This window comes from Notolepis coatsorum (genome assembly GCF_963971535.1).
Source record: "Notolepis coatsorum genome assembly, chromosome: 11".
Taxonomy (NCBI): Eukaryota; Metazoa; Chordata; class Actinopteri; order Aulopiformes; family Paralepididae; genus Notolepis; species Notolepis coatsorum.
This window is the reverse complement of record NC_140175.1, coordinates 73192064-73215415: the sequence shown is the minus strand read 5'-3', so window position 1 is coordinate 73215415 and position 23352 is coordinate 73192064.

Below are 23352 nucleotides of genomic sequence, written 5' to 3'. Positions count from 1 at the left end.
GGCAATAGTTGGATATTGTAATGTGTGGCGAGGGGTTGCAGCAATTCCACTGAGAGAAACTGGTCTGAGGCTGGATAACATGCCGTATGCCTCTCATAAGTTGTTATCCAACTCATGAGAACCTGCTCTCAAGCTCTTGCAGCATTCTGTCGACGACTGGATAGAACAGTCTCTGTCTCAGCTGATCTCCTGAGCTGAGGTCTGAGCTTGTGCCACAAGATGACTCAACTACATACTCGTCCATCCTGTTCTGCTTCCTCCTTTGGCTGGTAGTATGTTCCTCAATCCAAAGGCCATTACATATGGCCTTTGTCCTGTCATACATGTCCACTGCCATCTCTGAGGTGCGATAACCTTTGAGTGTGTCCTGCACTGTGCTTTTAAATAGTACAGATATTGAAGATGTGCACTTTAACGCAGCAGCACCTGGAACCATCCATACCCATGTCCAGTGTCCTATAATAAGCTTTAATCGAACCCTGGTTCATTTCCTCTGATAGTCCGGTTGGTTTGGGGTGGTGTGACAGCTCATTCACTCTTGCAAGTGAACCCTGCTGCGGTTCATTTGAGATGTGAATGCAAAGTGGACCAAAGGCAGGAAAAGACCCAAAAATCAAATATTTTTTTTATGAGAAGACTGAAACATATGTATATAATGAAACACAATACCGGTTTTTTTCGATTGCCTAAGCATGATTTTGAAAACGGGGCCCGGTGTTTCAAAACACACAATTAGCACAACCACACACACAATTATCAGAACACCTCAGATCCTTTGCTAAATTAAACACTTGTCAAAACCATACACTAATTTATAAAAACTACATTTTGTTACCATATGAAACACACGTTTCATATGAATTAATTCTGTTTGAACCAGTTACACAATACACACACTGCTGTGCTTAACCTAAAACACATTTAGCAATTCTACTTCTCAGTGATTAGAGTACTGTAAGTGAAGTACGCAGAGAATGTGCAAATATACAATAAATTCACCAAACACTACACAAAACCAATGCTGTAGACTGATGAAAATATAATTTATTTATCTACATATACCCAAATCAATGATGCAGACTGATGAAAAAATAACATTTTCTCTCCATATACCCAAATCAATGATGCAGACTGATGAAAATATAAATGTTCTCTCCATATAACCAAATCAGTCAACATTTCAACATGGAGAATCACAACAATACATGTCCCAGTTTTCATGCTACTATGTGCATAACACTGTAAGCTCAGCAAATATCAGACAAACATAAAATACTGTATCCAGTACAGGTTAAAATTACAGTAAAAACAAATTAAAATTGAAAACATTTAAACAGAAAATACTAGACATTATCTCTTTGCCTAGCTGGATCTGGCAAGATAATTTTTTGTTGTGATTCTCCATGTTGACTGATTTGGGAAAATGAGAGAAAATGTATATTTTCATCAGTCTGCATCATTGGTTGTCTTGTGTAGTGTTTGGTGAATGTATTGTATATTTTCACGTTCTCTGTGTACAGTACTTCACTCTCCTTCCATTTTGGTTGAAGACAGGTGAACTCACCTGCTGCATTTTTATAGTGCTTAAACCTGATTGGTGTATCTACAATTAAGCAATGGTGTGTTTGTGCATCTGATGGCTGTGTTTAACCAATTGGCTCATATGTGTGGTAATTTGACATTCTGTGTCTAATGTAATGCAAGTGTGTTTAGTGTTTTGCAAATCACTGTGTGTATTGTTTTGCAAAAAGTGTGAGGCTGACATTTGTAGGGGTGCAAATCTGGGCCTATATTTTGCTCCTTGAGTGTAAGGTTTTGATAATTGTGTAATACTTTTGATTTGAGTGTTTATGCAATTGAAGAAAACTGTAAAGACTAGAGATGAACAGTTTATTTCTTTTGTACATAGGCTGTGCATATGTTTGTTTGTTTGTTTGTTTGTTTGTTTATTTGCTTATGTGTATGATTCTTAACTGTGTTTTTATTTTGTTATTGGTGTATATGTGTGTATTTATGTACAGTATATATATATGTGTATATATGTATATTTGTACTCCTGTTGGAGCTTCTTGGACCAGATCAATGTTTTATCTGGCTAAATAAAGGTTAAATAAATAAGAAACCGATGCTTTGGTCCTGTTAACTTTGAATTTTCTATGGGGACTGCCCAGATCCCTCTCATGGACCTGGACCTCACTTTGAGAACCTCTAATGATTCTAGTTATTCAGTATTCATCTCTAATTACTCTAAAATTGCGTGCTGAAGCCCCCAATGTTTTCTAACCCTAAAAATGCCCCTGGTCACTATACTCATAGAACATGGTTATACATAACCTACAGTATCATGAGCATGTCTTTGTCAGTGGACACTGGACATGGGTATGGATGGCTCCAGGTGCTGCGTTAAAGTGCACATCTTCAATACCTATTTTCTTCTTTTTTTTTTATTATTTTTTAAACAAACACATAAACAAACATGACAACACACGATTAGATATACAAGCATTGTAAAACAGTGTACATCAGTTAACTCATCGTTTGGATAAATGTCTTATACAAGATATACCCCTAATACCTGCTATCTATTCCCCTACACACATATGCTCTTGCTCGCACCCCCCGCCCTGGACCCCCCCATGGATAATCCGTCCATTATCCTTCGCTCCTAACCAGACACTACCATTAAATGCTAGCTTTTATTCTCTCCACCACTTCTAACCACATTGTCAATTTGGATTCATTGAGACCCAAAATTCTTGCTGTAGATATTTCTAGATAAATCACATCGAGATATGTAAGAATCCAGACCTTTCGGCACATTTTTTCCGGTTGAAACCATCGTGATGCTATCAGTTTATTAGCCACTGTCATACCAGATAAAACCAATCTCTTTTGTTGTATAGGTACTGCATATTCAAAATCATCATTCAGCAGTAATATAGAGGGGTGTACAGGTATATTCAGAATTAAGAGATTTGATAATTGCTGGGTCACTTCTTCCCAGAATATCTTAACTGGTGGGCAGTCCCAATACATGTGCATAAATGTCCCCATAATTGCTGGGTCACTTCTTCCCAGAATATCTTAACTGGTGGGCAGTCCCAATACATGTGCATAAATGTCCCCTCGTCCCCATTTGTACATAAGGAGCATTTGGAGTCTTGTTTAAGACCCATTCTGTTCAGTCTTATAGGAGTCAAGTATGTCCTATGAATATAGTTAAGATTGATTTGTTGATGGTCCGGGTTCCTTGATGCAAGTCGAACATTTGTACGAAGCCGCTAGTAATTGATGATAAAAATCTGATACAAAACCTCTCGATGTCTCTCTTTCATAGAAAAATGTGTGGTATCTGTGGTGTGCAATTGGTATCCTTAATGGAACACCGTGAGTCTTCAAACATAACAATAATTGTGCGTAAAAAAGATATGTGGAACAGGTGAGATTAAACCTTTTTTCTATTTCATCATAGCTACAAATACCCTGTTTGTTGAAAACATCTCCTAATGTATGTATGCCTTGCTTTTCCCATCTAGGGAATCTTATAGGTCGTTTTCTTCAGGAGTGCATTGTTATTGAATATTTATGTGGATTAGAATATTTTTTTTGTGTTTCACGCCATATCCGGATCGCATGTGTAATTATGGGGCCAAATTTCAGTTCGCATTGCTTAATTGATATTTTGGTGTATACTATGTCCTGCAGTCTCTGTGGTGCTACTATATTTACTTCTAAATTTCTCCAGGATACTGATGCTTGGGCTTCAAACCAGGTTGTCAGTGGTCTTAAAGTGTACGCCTTAAAATAGTGGAAAAAATTTGGGATTGCCATTCCTCCGTCGGCTTTGTTTCTCTGTGCGGTGGATCTTTTTATACGTGGTGGTTTGTTATTCCAAATAAATGTATATGCGGAAGAGTGTAATTTTTTCCAGTAACCATCTGGAGGGGGTAACGGAAGCATTGAGCTGATGAAGTTGATTCTAGGTAAGACATCCATCTTAACTATTGAAACCCATGCCTGTACTGAGTTTTTAAGTTTTGACCACCTGTCAAGGTCGCATTTTATTTTATTTTGGATTTCTATGTAATTGTGTTTCACCGTTTGGCTTATGGTAGGGAATACTTCAACTCCCAAGCATCTAAAGTGTTTAACCATTGGTATTTCTTCTGGAAGACTTGTATTCTTTGCAGAGGCGTTCAGTGGAAGGAAAGCCGACTTTGGCCAGTTTATTATCTTCAATACCTATCTGTACTATTTAAAAGCGCAGTGCAGGACACACTCAAAGGTTATCGCACCTCAGAGATGGCAGTGGACATGTATGACAGGACAAAGGCCATATGTAATGGCCTTGGGATTGAGGAACAGAAAAGGATGGACTAGTATGTAGTTGAGTCATCTTGTGGCACAAGCTCAGACCTCAGCTCAGGAGATCAGCTGAGACAGAGACTGTTCTATCCAGTCCTCGACAGAATTCTGCAAGAGCTTGAGAGCAGGTTTTCATGAGTTGGAGAACAACTTATGAGAGGCATACAGGCATGTTATCCAGCCTCAGACCAGTTTCTCTCAGTGGAATTGCTGCAACCCCTCGCCACACATTACAATATCCAACTACTGCCAGAGGAGATCACAGTTGCAAAGTGTTTCCTGCCAGGACAGGCAGAGATGCAGTCCCTACTATCCAAAGTGTCTTTTCCCTCCTGGATGATAATAATAATAATGCATTTTATTTATAAGGCGCCTTTCAGGACACTCAAAAAGAAAGTCCACAAATCGGTGAATGAAAAAATTATAGGATCAAATGAAAACTACTACTTACAATTTTCTTTTAAAAGTACTAAAAACCAACAAAAAATACCAAACACTAACACACATTCAGCACAGACAATTGGGATGCTGCCATCAATTTAATAAAATTTTTAATAAAAAGAAATGATGTAAACAACTTTTTAATTTTAATTTTAATTTTTTTAAAGCTCCGGGGCTACGAGAAAAACCTCAGAGGCTAAAGCCCCGGAAGCCCAGGGCTAACAACGCCACTGGTCTACCCTAGTATTCGTAGCTAGATTGAGTGGATTTTGTATGCACAAACACAATAATACAAGCTAACACACACAAACACATATACACACAAACCTGTGAGCTGCACCCACTAACTTACCCACCCACCCACACACACAAACACTGAATTGCAGTGTGTATTATTGTTGTATGAGTGGCATGTAAATTAATACGACCATGGAGTGTGGAGCAGAGTTCACTAGTTCAAACAGAGGAAAGATGCTGATCTACTCTACACGACATACTAATAAAACAGATCACCATACAGCTTTAGAAATACGCTGAGCCAGCACCATTCTCTCTCTCTCTCTCTCTCTCTCTCTCTCTCTCTCTCTCTCTCTCTCTCTCTCTCTCTCTCTCTCTCTCTCTCTCTCTCTCTCTCTCTCTCTCTCTGTATAGGCCAATGCCTGATTGATTAGTTTACAAAATCTGCATGCTCAGGGTTTGTGATATACAGTATTTGTTTAAGATTAGCTTTTCTCTCTTACCATCTCTCCCCATCTTTCTCCTTCTCTCTCTCTGTCCCTGTTTCTCTCTCTCCTTCCCTCCTTCTCTCCTCCTCCCTCTCTCATTCCCCGCTTCTCTCCTTCCTTCCTTCCCTCCTCTCCTCTCTCCTTCTCTCTATCTCCCATCCTCTCTCCTTCTCTCTCATTCCCTCCTTCTCTCCTCCCCTCCTCTATCATTATCTCTCTCTCCCCTCCCTCCTCTCTCATACTATTTCCCCTCGTTTCCTCCCCCCTCTCTTTTCTCAAGTCTGCATAGGGAGGGACAATGATGAAATGTAATGATGGGAGAGATAGAGAGAGAGGGTGAAGGGAGAGAGGGGGAGTAGAGGGAAGGAGACATGGAGGAGGTATGGAGAGAGGGAGGGAGGAAGGGAGAAAGGGAGGGAGGAAGGGAGAGAGGTAGGCATGGAGGGAGGTAGGGAGAGATGGAGGAAGGTAGAGAGGGGGGTGGGAGGGAGCCGGGGTGGGGTTAGGGGGTGTAGAACGAAGAGCTGTGAGTCTTGAACCAGAGCCAGATGTTGAATTACAATTTTCCTATTTTAGTGTTTAGTATTCAGCGCTCAGCTCAGATCAATCATCACTTCCCAACTGACTGCTTACAGGGCAGCTCTCCCTCACTCCGTCTCTCATGCCACACTCTTTCTCTCTCCCTTCCTTGCTTCCTCTCCCCTCCTTTTTCTTTCTCTTCCTTCCTGGCTTCCTCTCTCTCACTCACACACACACACACACACACACACACACACACACACACACACACACACACACACACACACACACACACACACACACACACACACACACACACACACACACACACACACACACACACACACACACTCTCTCTCTCTCTCTCTCCACCGTCATGCACACACACACACACACACACAGACACACACACACAGATACACACTCTCTCTCTCCACCGCCACGCACGCACGCACGCACACACACACACACACACACACACACACACACACACACACACACACACACACACACACACACACACACACACACACACACACACACACACACACACACACACACACACACACACACACACACACACACACACACACACACACACACACACACACACACACACACACACACACACACACACACACACACACACACACACACACACACACACACACACACACACACACACACACACACACACACACACTATAAGCTAGTCTAGCCAGGGCAGGGAGGGAGAGATAGGGTGTGTGTGAAACCGCATTGAGCAGCATATGAAAAGTGCAGAGTTTACAGACACGCTGCATTGCAAACATTGTCTCATGCTCATCGATCCCTCTCAGAACAGTGACATGTTGAAGTCTGCTGGGTGAACCAGAAGGGCAAGAAGTTGCACGGCAAGGATCAACATGCTACTTTGTAGGCCGAGTGTAAAACAGAGACATAACTCATCAGACAAAAGGCTTGGGATGAGAGAGAATGAGTCAAAAGGTGACTGGCTTTTAGCAGATCACGTTGACAGTGTGAACATTAGAGGGCAGATGTACATACATACATAAGAGGTCACCTCGCACATACAGCATGCGAAGAGCAAGAGGGGGTCACTGCTGCAAAGAAATAAACTCAACAAAAGGAGACGAACCTTTCAGGAATTAAGAAAGAAAAAAGCACCCATGTTATTTTTAAGTTCTAAATTGTGTTTTCAGTGGTTTTCATGGTCCTTTCAGCAGGTCCATGGTCCTGATGTCAAAACAGCAGGCAAAGTGTATATTTTCAGCACTACGTTTGTTTACCAATGATGTTAAATTAATTGAGTTGATAACGAAAACCTGATGAAATAGACGGAAATAAAGGAAGTTGGCATACGTGTAGTCTTTTGAAAGAAGAGACCCAGGGCTTTTGATGGGCTTTCGAATTTTCTGAAAATATGGCTAGGGCTTAACACTTTCGATGCCGGCCGTGTTTTCCTTTTTACCCCCTTGAATGCCGCCACCCACTTCAATGTTAGCGTTAAAAACGCATACTTGTTTGCAGTCAACATTGTCGAAACGGATTGTTTTTTAATCGGTTCTTATCCTTTTTATAGCATTTCGAAAAGCTATCGTTCTCTCGAAAATTTCCGTAAAATAGAAAGATTCCCCCATAAATGGCATTTATTGGAATATTCTCGAATACACTAGACACGTTGTCATTTGTTTGCCTATTTATGAATCGGTTTCAAATAAACGCTAGATTATCGATAGTATATGTGTACTTATGCACGCTATAGAAGCAGGCTGAAAAATCTATTCTCTCATTTCCTCAACATCACACACACACACACATACACACATACGGGACACGCTGTTATCTCAGTGAATACAGCTCTGATTATCCTAAAACTGGTAACAGAGACTCCTTACCTTAGATCAGATGTTCTCCAAAAAGATTATTCCAATTCCTGATCGCCATTCCAAATATCGATCGCGTTTATTGATTGATTATTGGCTGCTGTAAATATATATTCCACGCTGCTTTCCAACTCGCGATCACTTCCCTCATCATCAGATCCCTCGCCAGCATAATGGAGCCAGTTGGCTCCCCCCACACAGATCCACCAGTATAATCGAATGGCCTGCAGTTACACAGGGATATTTTCCCATCTGAGCTCCTAGAGGGTCTGCTGTACCAACGGGAGACTCGGTTGATGAAATATGAATTCAGATCGCTAGTAAAAAAAGAAAAACTACAATTCGCGTCGTCGGCACTCAAGGGGGGGCATGATAAGACGACAATACACGTCGCTGGCACTCAAAGTGTTAAGAGGTTAAAACTCTGGGAGTTAGGTTTGAATCCAGCTGTCAGCGGTATCTCCGGTTTGTTGTCCCTACAAACACAATATTGGCATTGTTCGCGGGTGGGAAGCTGGTGGGGTATGAGTCCCGGTCATTGCAAACAGCGACTTCTACTGGACAGTCGGAGCGCCTGTTTAGCATGGAGGGGATCTGGGGGAGATAGAGTGAACCTCTGCACACGTTACGTTCTCCCAGTGAAACTCCTCGCTGTCAGGTGAAAAGAAGCAGCTGGCGACTCCACATGTATCAGAGGAGGCATGTGATAGTCTACAGCCTCCCCAGACCGACAGTAGGGCAATGCATGCAACGACCAGGAAGGGAATTGGCATAACGACCAAATTGGGGGATAGGAGAAAAAGATAGACAAAGGCAAACAATTCTTTACAAAAAAACTCCAAGAGAGATGTTTTTGGCCAAGGCCTAGGCTAGCCACTCAATATCCGCTTCCATTCAATAGGAACAGCGAAGTGGAGACATTGTTAGGCCTTGGTGGAGATCTGCACTCTAATGAGCACATTCTTCTAATAAAAATGTTTTTAATATATTTTTTTGCTGTTGTTTTTTGTATTTTGGTTGTATGCTATCATTGGAAATGAGGGTCACCTCAATGGTTTTATATGAAGATTTGAATAAGTTACAGTAAGCTATACTGGACCATCGACTGACGGTCGGAAAGACATAAATCATTGTCCATTGATCCAAAATTCCCTGTCACCCAGCATGATATATTTTATATCATCGCTACCCTTGTTATCTATCTCTTTCTATTTGAAGACATCAAATATTGAAACTGAGTGTGATGGATGTGAATAGAGTAGAGTAACAGATGACAGTTAATCAGCATGAAGACAGGAGATGCTATCTGCTATTCACTTGAGGTTGGAGACAAGCAGTCAAGAAACCAACCAACCCATTATCAGCCACACTCAATTTAGTTTATGAGAGGAGGGGTGTATGTGTGTGTGTGTGTGTGTGTGTGTGTGTGTGTGTGTGTGTGTGTGTGTGTGTGTGTGTGTGTGTGTGTGTGTGTGTGTGTGTGTGTGTGTGTCTGTGCGTGTGTGTGTATATGTGTGTGTATGTGTGTGTGTGTGTGTGTGTGTGTGTGTGTGTGTGTGTGTGTGTGTGTGTGTGTGTGTGTGTGTGTGTGTGTGTGTGTGTGTGTGTGTGTGTGTGTGTGTGTGTGTGTGTGTGTGTGTGTGTGTGTGTGTGTGTGTGTGTGTGTGTGTATTTGTATTTGTGTCAGAACGTGAAAGAGAGAGAGACAGTTTGTCAGGGGACTCAGACACCTGTTGTATTCTAGCAAGGTTGATATTCTGACAGGCAGGAATTACAATTATCTCTCCACCGGGAAGGGACTCTACGGCTACAACAATCCAAATAATGGTTTGGAACAGATGTTGTTTCCAGGGTGTGCCCAGGAAGTGTGGAGCGTTTAAGACCCGCCTCTTGGGAGTCACATGACCTGTTCAATTAATGCCTCATGGTGCAACCTGAACCTGTTTACACACACACTCTGTCTCAGTGGCGGCCGGTGTGAACTACATTTGGGTGGGATTTCAGTCACGGCACCCTTTATGTGTTTATAGGTCTCACCCTCTGGCCTCTGAAGTTGCTAATTTATTTGGGCCTCACAGGGTTAAAAGTACCATGTGAGACCCACGGTTGCAAAATTACAAAATCACTTTTAGCCATTTAAAAAAAGTCTGTAAATGTTTATTTAAAAAATGTTAAACACATGTATAGTCAATTGGTCCTGTTGTTCAGCCTCACAATGCTATTTGATAGTAAATGTGTTTATATGTCCCACCCTCTGGCCTCTGAAGTTGCTAATGTCTTTTTAATTTGGGCCTCACAGGGTTAACCTCTTAAGCCCGAGATATACAGTAAAAGTGTATATTTTCAGCATTACGTTTGTTTACCAATGATTTTAACTGTTATTAGTGAAATATAAGATTATAGAAATCTCAGGGCATTGAGTCGGAAACCGGCGCATATTGACAGGAGGAATTGGAGCAGCCAAAAGTGAGTGTAGTCTTTTGAAGGAAGAGACTCGGGGCTTTCGAATTTCGAAAAACTACCCTACCCAGCTCACGCCAGCCCCTGTTCATCATCTGACTTCTGGATAAACTTTTTTATTTCTCTTATTTTTTGGGATTATCTCTCACAAACCTGAACGTTATTGCCATAAAACAGAACGAAGTTAGTTTCTCTACCGTTCTGTGAACGTCTAGCAAAAAACGGTGTTGCAATATGATGAAAAATGGTGGAGAAATTTACATTATAAAAAAGATGGCAGAATTCAGTACTGTATCTACAAAACCTTCTGTTTAATCATCTTCCCTTTATTCATTTGCTTAGATTTTTCAGGTCTCCTTTGGTTCATTACAATTTACTCAAGCCTAGTAACAGACACACTATTTCTGACACTGGAATACATTCCTGAGATCCATAGATGTCCCTAGATTCAGATACCAAGAACATGCAAATGAACCATTTAAAAAAAAAATCTGTAAATGTTTATACTACATCCTTATGGAATGAGTGACATTAAAAAATATATATATATATATATATTTAAAAAAAAATTTAAAAAAAATTGTATGGATGGAAGAGCCACACATTGACGGGCAAAGAGCCACATGCGGCTCGCGAGCCGCGGGTTCGCACCCCTGTTCTAGATGTATGCTTGTGTAGGTATTGTTACGACCCTGGCTCATGGGCACGCAACCTATGTGCAACCAACACCAAAACCCCGTGCTCTAACTCAAAGTGCTACTATATCAAGGGAACCGTTAATGTAAATGTAAACTAAAGTACTAATGTAAACCCAACGGACAAGGACTGGAAGAACCTGACAGCTCTTTCCCCAAGCACAGACACTGCATGTGTGTTATGTGTGCTGGCTTTAAAGCTCCCAGCAGGTAACCAATCAGCACTAATTGGCTAATTGGCAGCCCTCACCTGCATGCCCAGTGACACAGGAGTGATCAGGCTCCTGGTACATAACAGTATGTTGAGCTTAAAGGTCATTCATTTTATTTGTGATATGTGAATATGTGATTTTTAGAAGGTATAGTAAAATTGTTGGCCAATTTTGACAGCCCTAGTTGCTACTCGGACTGTAAACAATTACCGGCACACAGAAGAGGAGGGCGGGGCCAAGGCGCGGGTCTTGGCCTGGATATTGGGAATCCAAAGCCAGCTGCTACATTGAAGCCAAATGAAGCCTGAAACATTGGCCATTGCCCCAAAAGGCTAAATTGTCATCAGTAAAATACAATTAAAGACAATACCTGATGGGTTCCAAGATTGCTGACAAAGTCATTATTTGACTAATCTGAAAATACTTCTGTACAAATTAATCAAGAAAGAATCCTAAAGAAAACAATATTCAGAAAATCCTTCAATACTAATAGATGGTAAATGGTGCATATAGCGCTTTTATCCAAAGCTTTCAAATTTTGTTCCTCACATTCACCCATTCACTCACACATTCACACATCGATGGCGGAGGCAACCATGCAAGGAGCCAACCTGCTCATCGGGACACTCAAGGACACTTCGACACACCGGGAGGAGCACAAATCAAACTGGGAACCTTCTGATTACCAGACAACCGCTCTACCTCCTGAGCTACTGTTGCCCCACTAATTGTGGTTGATTTATATATAAACAAAGCCTATATATCCCCACTATGTCTCCCCTGAGTGTGTGTGTGTGTGTGTGTGTGTGTGTGTGTGTGTGTGTGTGTGTGTGTGTGTGTGTGTGTGTGTGTGTGTGTGTGTGTGTGTGTGTGTGCGTGCGTGCGTGCGTGCGTGCGTGCGTGCGTGCGTGTGTGTGTGTGGGTGTGTCTCTTCCCCTCTCCTCTCCTCTCCTCTCCTCTCCTCTCTTCCCCTCTCTTCCCTCTCCTTTCTTCTCCCTCTAGTCACATAACGTGACGTATTAGATTGGTCGTGAAGATGACGTTTTCCACATTATCAGATACTAGCAGCGCGTACTTGCCGCTGGGGTATACATTATTATATTAAGGTACATTGTGACTTGTTTATTCAATGCTGAAACCTGAGCGCTTGATTATAATGTGAAGTAAGGTCGTTTGACTATATGTGAATTAAGGTGACCTAACGAAAATATGGAATAAGGGTAATCACTATCCCTGAAAATGTGTCTGAAGGCCGCAGTATGCATATGTAACCAGGACGCACATGTCACTAATACAGCAGTCAGAGCTGAATGCTAATGAGAAGTTTTAAAGCAAATGATTCAAGGAAAGGAATATTTCCCATGAAGTTTAAGAACAGTCTCTCTCTCTCTCTCTCTCTCTCTCTCTCTCTCTCTCTCTCTCTCTCTCTCTCTCTCTCTCTCTCTCTCTCTCTCCCTCGTGCTCTCTTTCTCTCTCTCTCTCTCTCTCTCTCTCTCTCTCTCTCTCTCTCTCTCTCTCTCTCTCTCTCTCTCTCTCTCTCATTCTCTCTCTTGCTCCCGCTCTCTCTCTCTCTCTCTCTCTCTCTCTCTCTCTCTCTCTCTCTCTCTCTCTCTCTCTCTCTCTCTCTCTCTCTCTCTCTCTTTCTCTCTCTCTCTCTCGCTCTCTCTCTATCTCCCTCTCTCTCTCTCTCTCTCTCTCTCTCTCTCTCTCTCTCTCTCTCTCTGCTCTCTCTCTCTCTCTCTCTCTCTCTCTCCCCTCGCGCGCTCTCTTTCTCTCCCTCTCTCTCCCGCTCTCTCTTGTGGTTATTGAAGAGCTGTTTCTTTAACCTATTCCAGCCGTGGTGAACTCTGCCTAAAATATATACCTAGGTAAATGGAATATTGCTCCACTTATACAATGCCCATTTGCATATTCTTATCTAATGTATCTAGGTACATCTATGGGACCTCAGGAATGTATTCACAGTGTCAGAAATATTGTGTCTATTACTAGGCTTGCTTAAATTGTGATGAAACAAAGGAGAATATGAATTATGATTTTTCTTTGCATCTTTGACAGTGAATAACACCATGCTAATAATGACCAAACATAAAAAAACTGCCACTGATCTCGTTCAGTACCTTCTTGAGATCATGTGTACAAAAAAATCAAAGGAAATTAATAAAGGGAAGATGATTAAACAGAAGGTTCTGTAGATACAGTACTGAATTCTCCATCCGGACCAATGCAATTTGAAATATTATTATAGAATATAGAATAGGAGGCTTATAAAATTACCTTATCATAGCCAATTCGCACATTTATATATATATATAACGGATGGTATCGTGAAGCGCAAGTCAAGAAGGGCTGGGTTGAGTAGCTGTGCTATGGGTTAAACTCACTCTCACATCCTCAAAAGACGCATAGACCCAGCACTTAGAAGTGGATTCACCTCTTGGTATAGCGGTATGTGTTGCTGCCTGCGGTGTGGGAGACCGGGGTTCGACTCCCACTCTGGGCATCGAAGTTTGAGGTGACGTTGTCACAACCGTTACAATGGTGCGTGACCCGGATGCCTTGGGTGGAGTGGAGTGAGTTTGAGAGGGTGAGTGTAACGGATGGTATCGTGAAGCGCAGTCAAGAAGGGCTGGGGTGAGTAGCTTGTGCTATGGGTTAAACTCACTCTCACATCCTCAAAAGACGCATAGACCCAGCACTTAGAAGTGGATTCACCTCTTGGTATAGCGGTCTGTGTTGCTGCCTGCGGTGTGGGAGACCGGGGTTCGACTCCCACTCGGGGCATCGAAGTTTGAGGTGACGTTGTCACAACCGTTACATATAGATATATTATCTTTCAAATGCCTGAGTTCAATTTGGATTTAGTATCACCAGGCGTGCATAAGAAAAGATAATGATATCTACTGTAATTTACTGTACTTTTTTTTTCACCACAGTGCAACCATTTTGAAACTAATTTCAGATCTAATTGTTGCTACATGCTAACAATAGGGAGGAGAAACTAACTGCGTTTCAATATTTGTCAAAAACGTTACCTTTTGTGGCTTATTATCCCGAATAATAACAGTTATTGATATAATTCATTCAGAACGCTGAACTTTGAACCCCCATAGAATCTGCCAGGAAGTGTAGTTCGGAAAAATTCCAACGCTGATCGACAGCTATAGATGCCCTCCACAAAATGGCCACAAAAAGGCTACAATTCCCATCATTCAAAATTGCCAAAATGGTTGCCGTCTCGCAATAGACTTCAGTAAATCGAAAACTTAAAACGATCTAATGGCACTTTTAACCTATTGCTAAACTAACGTATTGATGATAATATACATTCTACATGCTTTTGTGACATGTTAGTGATGTTAATACTTGAATACGTTTGATTTTAAAATCGCAAATTTTTTGCCATTTTTATTTTTATTTTTTTTATTGTTATTCGCACTTACAAACATACATTCTGGAATAAAATAAGTAAAAAGAAGAACAGTTCAAATGTGCAGGAAAGGTAAAAAAAACCCAAGGGCTTATAAGCGACCTCCCCTCTTAAACCTATATAGGATAACTACACAAAAACAACCCCCCCCCCCCCCCCCCCACATTATGCACAAACACATGCGCATATCCCTCTCTCATACACACATACATACAATACAGCATTATTATAATGTTGAAAAAAAAAAAAAAAAATACTTTACACAAATACACATGGATACTATAGACGACAGGATCTGTAGTTCTTTTTTAAGCATACTTTAAATATATTTAAAGTGGAACATGTTTCTATTAGATTTTGTATATCATTCCACATCACTGCACCTTGATAAACAAATGAGAATTTGGCAACAGAGGTCCTACAGAAAGGAATGCGTAAGTCTTTATTTCTTCTTGTGAGATGTGCATGATAATGAGAATTAAACTCAAAATAAGTTTGAAAAAAATTAGGCAAAGATAAAGGAAGACCAATTATTTTGTACATAAGAACCCCTGTTTGATACTTGTTGACCTCATAAATTGTGAGTAGTTGCAGTTTTTTAAATAATGGTTTGGTTGGGGCTAAATAAGAAGAGTTGGTTGCAATTCTTACAAAGGATTTTTGAGCTCTATGGATTGTTTGTAAGTAAGATGGGTAAGTGCTGGCCCAAATTATATTGCAGTAAAAGATGTGAGGATAAATTAAACTGTAATACAAAGTTAGTAATGTGTTAGTAAATTGTTTTTTAACCCTTTTTATAATGCCCAACAATTTTGAAACCTTCTTGCAAACAATTTCACAATGATTCTTAAAGCAGAGTTTCTCATCGATACTGACACCTAAGAATTTCACTGATGAGTTCATTGTTATTGTTATTGATACAAATCTTGGTTCCGTCTGAAATGTTTTTGTTCTTATTTCTAAAAATAATGAAGTTAGATTTTTTGACATTGAGTGATAGCTTGTTTAACTGAAACCAATAGGAAAAATGGATAAGTCCAGAATTTGCTTTATCAATAAGGGAATCAAGATTCTTGTCAGTGACGAAGAGATTTGTGTCATCAGCAAATAATATAGGTGACAATAAACTGGATGCATTTGCAAGATCATTCACATAAATCAAATTTTGGGCCCGGTACCGGTCCTGTCGGGTGGAACAGGTTAATATAGCCTTAGACAGACAAGTCTCATAGGAGACATTACAATAAGAGAAGTCAGTCTCCACACTTTATATCACACAAACACACTTTATATTTATTGATAAAGGATTTGCACTACAACTCGTACACCTACTGTAAATTGTACCTAAATTGCACCTCATCCCATTTCTGCCTTGCACTATATGGTATTGTATATTAGTACACTGCATAGTATTGTATATTATATGGTAACTCAGTTACGTCTATTCTGCATCGAACATTGTACATATGTCTATACTGAACACTGTGACCTCATTTTTTTACTTCTAATTTACATACTATACTATGTTATTTTATTTCATACTTATCTTGTCTTGCACAGTCTCTGGAACGTAACAGTAAGAAGCATTTTGTATAAAAGTATTCTGTACTTCTGTATGACAACTATTAAAGAAACTTGAAACTTGAAACTTGAGAAGTGGAAGTTACGTCCATAAGGCCATTTCAAAACAGGGCTAAACCAAAAACAGATGGTTTGTTGATAAGAAAGCTATAAATAACTAAAGCTTCTGTAGAACTCGGCCAGCTGTGACCAAATGAGGTGGTTGACCAGGCCAGGCTTAGCCTAAAGCCGTTAAGAGATGTTTAGATAGAACTTCAGGTATTTATGGCCCAAAAAGACCACAGTTCAAAGGAAACTCGATCTTACACTTTCAAGCAGCTGTCCTTGAGTGACCACTTTGTAACAGACAAACAAAACTCCTCCTTAGAATAAATGGAAAAGTGGATAAAAAAGGACTAAAATAGGGAAATAGTTAAAGTAACGGCATTGATTATAATTCTTATAGATAAATCCAGTGATATGAAACAGCTGTTAATTAGTATACTGTGACGATTAATTTAGAGACAATTCTATTTACAGGTTCTAAGCAATTATAACTGTTGTGTTCTATTGATACTGAGAGATGTCTAACACTATTAAAGTATGTTTGAATTAAAACTGCAATAACCACATGATTGGAAATGCCTTTAATGTTTTTTCAGCTAAAACAGATAGTACAGGTTTCGAGGAAAGTAGCAATAGACTGCTCTTTAAGAGTTACAAAATAATATCCATAGGCTAATTCGAAATAACTAATTCTAAGGTTTAAATCCGGATAACCAAATTCTCTTAAAGATATGAAACAAGGAGGTATTTGGTTGCCTCTAGACATCACCAAAATGGCTGCAGACAAGTGCCATTGGCTGGCCACTTGCGGGTGTCATCAATGACGACACTTGCAAGGGGCCGGGCCTAATAGTTTAAAAAAGCACCGCTCTGGAGAAAGGAGAACACACGAACGAGGAGAACCAAGACGCAAGCTTCCAGTATACCAGAAGACTCCGCCAAGCTGAAGATTTTTCCTGTTCTCATCAACTGCTAAGAACTTCTCTGTTAGACAAATATCAGAACTTGTAAGACTAGTACTTGAACCGCAGGAAGATGATTAAACAGAAGGATTTGTAGATACAGTAATTAATGATAATCGATTTTAATTATAAATTCATATCTGACCTTGAATTTCACCTTATTATGGCCAAATCATACATCAATGGATAGGGAAAATGCTCCTCTTTCCAATGGCAGGGTTGAATCTGGATTTACGTTTTTTACGAAAATAGCATTTTCCGATAAATTCGTATTTCCGATAAATCGTATAAAACATCGGTAAAAATGAAAATATACACTTTGACTACTGTTTTTGATAGGGTTATGGTCTTTACTCTTGGCTACACATTATAATTTTTTAAACATTAACCTCTTAACATCCAAGGGCCCACATGTGGACGATTCGTTGCCGACCTCTAGTGGCTCGGTGTGCATTTCTTTTAATACAATATATAGAATGAATTAACGCCCTATTTGTTGCCTGTCGATTGCCCTTTCAGGTGACAATATCCGTTCAGCGGTTCTCGAGTTACATGCCGATATGTGAGGCGTGCCCCAAAGTACGCAAAAGTACACATTACCACCCCCGACTCCCGGGGCTCTAGCTCCGTCAATCTTCGAAGATCTTTGCACAGGGTTGTAGCCAATGAGTGTGGCTTTCCAATGATATCCCATGATATGATAATTGGGGATCTAATACCGTCTCTATTGATCGATTTATGATAAAGAAAAGCAGGCTTAACAGGTTTGTGAATATCTGAACAACCATTGAGATTGAACCCAAGAGGCATATGTAAATGATATTTAATATTTTTTAACTTGACCTTCTCTGCCCAGCGACCTCCTGCGGAGCCTCACCTTCCATTCTCTGTCTGCCTTTTTACCCTACCCTCCAATCTCCCCCAATCCCATTCAATCTAGTTTTCTGCAGCTCAAATGTATCTCCTTGCCCCACTTTGCCTTTTATGTCTCTGTCTGTGTTTTGTGTATTTGTATGTATGTTTGTTTTTGTTTTGCTGCCATTTTTTGTAAATATGTTTTTGAATAACTAAAGTTGAATTGAAAGGCTTGCTACAATAAAGCTCTGAGAGGAGTTGTGGAGTTAAACTGAGCAACACGTGTCTTCATTCCTCTTGATCATATCCTACAGATCCAGCACTGAAAAATCAAACCTCTACTGCTCCTCTACTGCTCCTCCACCACTCTATGGGCCAAACTGATTTTGTGACTCCTATTGTTCTGGACCGGGCCAGCATTCACACCTCCACTGCCTCCCACGGTGTATCAGGCTGGGGAGACTTTTTCATCTTAAATTTGTATTTGTCCCAAACGCCCCAGCTCCATCCGATTCCTTAGCTTTTTTTCACTGTTTACTTATCATGCATTGCAACACTAATATATGGGCAGTACCCCAAGTCAGACTGCCCCGAACCCACTTATAAAAAAGTATCTTGGGGGTCTGAGGGCAGTAGCCCCCGACCCCCTCCCTGGGGGAGCACTTAAGTTAAGTATCCTCCATTTGTTCTTTTTTGGGGTCAGCTCAGTCACCCCCAAAATATAACACCTGAGTGCTAGTTCTAAAGTGGTAGAAGGGTGGCAGAAGCACAGCAGAAGGGAACTGAATCTTAAGTGCCAGCCGAAGGATACGCAGACGGGGGAAGCGAGCTGGCACAATCGTGAGGGACAGGAGAAAGGATATCAGGAGATTTAAGCCTTACCTGCCCTCTATCGTTATGGGAAACGTGCGATCGCTGGCCAACAAGACGGACAAGCTCTCAGCCCTGATGAACAACCAACGTGAGTACAGGGAGGAGAGCCTACTGTGCTTCACAGAATCCTGGCTGAATGATAACATCCCGGACAGTATCATTGAACAAGAGGGCTTCACGGCGGTGCGCGCCGACAGGGGTAAACAAAGCGGTAAGAGGAGAGGCGAAGGGCTTGTTGTCTTTGTTAATTCCAAATGGTGCCACCCAGGGCACATCACCATTAAGGAATGTAATATCTTGGATATTAATGGACAACGGAACAGTTGGTTGGTAAACAAGAGGCTTTATTACTACCTCAGGTGGTTCCTCAATCCCAACAATCCCTGCCTCTCGCGCCACTCCCACTTACTGTAACTGTCGTAAACATGTCGTAACGTATACTCCTCTTGTAGTCAGTTAACAATACTATGACATCTCCCTTTTTCCTTTTAACAATATCAACACATATCAATAACTTAGATATCTTTCTTTAACAATATCAACACATATCAATAACTTTGATATCTTCTCTTTAACAGTATCAACACATATCAATAACCATGACATCTCCCTTTTTTTTCCTTTTTTTTATATCAACACCCTTCAAAAAAAATTATTATTGAACTCTCCCCTCACAGGTCAAGTCTCTGGACAGGTTTAACAGGTCTACCAGACCTGGTTTGGATCAGTCCATCAGTGTTCCTTGTTGGACCAGGCGAGCCATGGTTTGGGCTCATCTGAATGTCAGGTGTGTCATTCCCGGGATTTGTGTCATCATTCGCTGGAGGCCCCGCTACGGGCACCGCTTGGAGATGTCGACGGTTACGCCTGTACAGAGCACCATGCTCTGTCTCGATGAGATAAGACCTCTGTGTAACGCTCTCACCTGCCACTACTGCAGGTGTGGACCAGGTCTTTTGATTGTCCAGTCTGATGAGAACATGGTCTCCTCGCTGCAGTGGTGTGAGCTCTCTCACGCCATGGCGTTTGTCATAGTAGAAGGCCTGTTTGCTCTTCTCCGCAGCATCTCGAGCTCTGACGTGATGTTTGTTCGGCCACCTTGGTTGCAGGTTCTTGGCCAGAGTGGGCAGTGTCGTCCTGATTTTCCTGCCCATTAGGAGCTCTGCCGGACTGACACCCGTACTGCTGTGTGGAGAAGAACGGTAAACCATTAAAGCAAGTAGGGGGTCCTTTTGTCTCAGAATCCCCTTGGCCGTTTGAACTGCACGTTCAGCATAACCGTTTCCTTGTGGGTTGTGGGGACTAGAGGTTGTGTGCTTAAAGTCCATGTCACAGGCAAAGCCTCTGAAGACATCACTGCTGAACTGCGGTCCGTTGTCACTGACAACCTCCTCCGGTATTCCGTGCCGGGCAAACGTGGCTCTCAGCTTCAAGATCACAGGTGCACTAGTCGTGGTAGGCATGTGGAGTATCTCCAGGTATCTAGAGTAGTAGTCAGCTATGACTAGGTAACTCTCTCTCATGTTCACATAAATCTATGCCAATTCTCTTCCACGGCCTGTCTGTGAGAGGTGTTGACAGGAGAGGCTCCCTGTTCTGTGCTCTCCTCTGCTCACGACAGTACATGCAGTTCTCAACTTTGTGTGTGATCTGTGTGGCTATGCCAGGCCACCACACCGAAGTGTTGGCCCTGTCTCTGCACTTGTTAAGACCTTGATGGCCCTCATGTATGCGTTCTAGTATATCCGACCTCAATCTCCCTGGTATCACTATTCTACTCCCTCTGGTCACTACCCCATCGTGCATAGACAGTTCATTCCTAACAGGAAAGTACTCCCTAACACAGGTGTTTATATGTGCTAGGTGTTCAGGCCACCCCTCTTGTATGTACCTGATCACTTCTTGGAGCTGCTCGTCCGCCGCCGTCTCCGCGCGGATGCTGTCTATCTTTTTCGGCGATGCTGGAATGTTGCTCATCACAGCTGCTACGTAACACTCCACGTCTGTGTCCCTACTGAGCCCCTTGTCTGCCTGTGGGCTCCTGGACAGTGTGTCTGCCACCACCAGAGTTTTCCCCGGCGCATACTCAGCCTCCGGGTTGAACCTCATCAACCGCATGAGGAGTCGCTGGCAGCCGAGTGGCACATTGTCGAGATCCCTGGAGTTCATCAGTGGGATGAGGGGTTTGTGATCCGTAATCAGTTTGAATGCTGGCAGGCCGTAGAGATACATCTGAAACCTCTCACACGCCCACACGCTCGCCAGGCACTCTTTCTCTATCTGAGCGTACCTGGTTTCAGCGTCGCTCAGTCACCTTGAGCAGTATGCTACTGGTCTCCAGTCCTCGCCATGGAGCTGCAGCAGGACACCGCCTATCCCATAACTGCTTGCGTCTGCTGAGACCACTGTGCTCCTGTTAACATCATAGTACACCAGGGTAGGTGACGTTGTGAGGAGCTCTTTAACTCGCTCAAAGGCTGCTTGTTGCGCCGGACCCCACATCCACACTGAGTCTGCTTTTAACAGTGCATATAGTGGCTGGCCCACTGTGGCGAGGTCTGGAATATATTTCCCGAGGTAATTGATCATGCCAAGTGCTCTCTTTAGTTCCTGCACGTTTTCTGGTTGTTCCAGTTTGCTGACTGCAGACACTTTGGCTGGGTCGGGTCGTACACCATCTTTGTTGATCACCTGACCCAGGAAGTGCAGCTCCTCCATTCTCAGCACACACTTCTCATTGTTCAGCTTCAGGCCTGCAGACTCTAGCCGATCCAGAACCTTCTGCAGCCGCTCATCATGTTCGCTGGTGTTGCTGCCATGGATGATGATGTCGTCCATGTAGACGGCAACGCCGTCCAGCCCTGCCAGCGTCTCCACCATCTTCCTCTGAAATATCTCAGGTGCACTGCTTATCCCAAAGGGAAGATGTTTGAAACAGTACCTTCCGTACGGTGTGATGAAGGTGGTCAACCTCTGGCTGTCTTTGTCCAGTGGGATCTGCCAGAACCCTGACGCTGCGTCAAGTGATGAGAAGACTGTGGAGCCGCTGAGCTGAGCTACCATCCCCTCTGATGTCGGCAAGATGAATCTCTCCCTTTTGACAGCCTTATTAAGCTTCTTTAAGTCCACACAGATGCGTGCTCTTCCAGACTTTTTCGGGACTGGCACCATGGGTGCGCACCACACTGTTGGGTCAGTCACGGCTTCAATGATGTCGTTGGCTTCCATCCTCTCCAACTCCTCTTTCACTGCACTCAGGAGCGGTATGGGGACCCGGCGTGCTGTGCATACTGCATAGGGCTGGGCATTGTCCTTTAGAGCTATCTTCACAGGCTGTGTTTTCAGTAGGCCAAACTCCTGTTCACTGGTGTTGACCTCGCCCACTCGCTTTACTAACCCCATAGCTACAGCTACTGGCCTGCTGAGTAGGTTATTCACACTCTGCCCTCTAATGACATAGAGCCTGCATGTGTATGTTTTCCCCTTGTAGCTGGTCTGAGTCATAAACTGCCCTAAACAGTTCAATCCACCCCCTGGACCACTCAGCACCTTCTTTGGCCTATGTAGGACCCGTTTTGGCTCCAGTGTTTTGTACACAGTTTCACTTATGATACAACAATCGGCTCCAGTATCTATTTTAAATTCTACAGGTGAGCTGCCAATCTCTAATGTGACTGTCCATTCATTATCATTTTGAGGCATGCTATTAACTGAGCCCAGATAATAATACTGTCCATCTTCTGATCCCTCACCCTCAGTCACTTCCCTCACCTGCTTGCTTTTGCACACTTTTCCCCAGTGTCCACTCTTCCCACAATTATTGCAGTTAGACCTCCTTGCTGGGCAGTCATCCTGCTGACTGTGTGGCATTTTGCCGCACCGCCAGCACTTCCTGTGGTCATTCTCACTCTCTCTCTCCTGGCGCCTCTCTCTCTGTGGGTGCCGTCACTTCTGTGTTGCACCTCTGTTATGCCGTTGTGCTACTTCTTGCACGGCGTAAGCCTGCTCCCCCTGCTGGTTAACTTGAGCTTTTAGCTCCTCTGATTGACGCGTCTCTTGTACAGTCATCTCCAGAGTGAGGTTAGGGATCAGCTGTAGCCTCTGAGACAGACCCTTATCTAGAATCCCAACCACGATTCTGTCTCTTATGTTTTCCTCACGAGCCGTTCCGAAGTTGCAATGTTCCGACAGCTCATATAGTGCGCGGATGAATGTCTCTGCGCGCTCTCCCGCACGCTGCACTCTCTGGTTGAAACACGCCCGTTCATGTATAACGTTGCGTCTCGGGATGAAATATGCATCA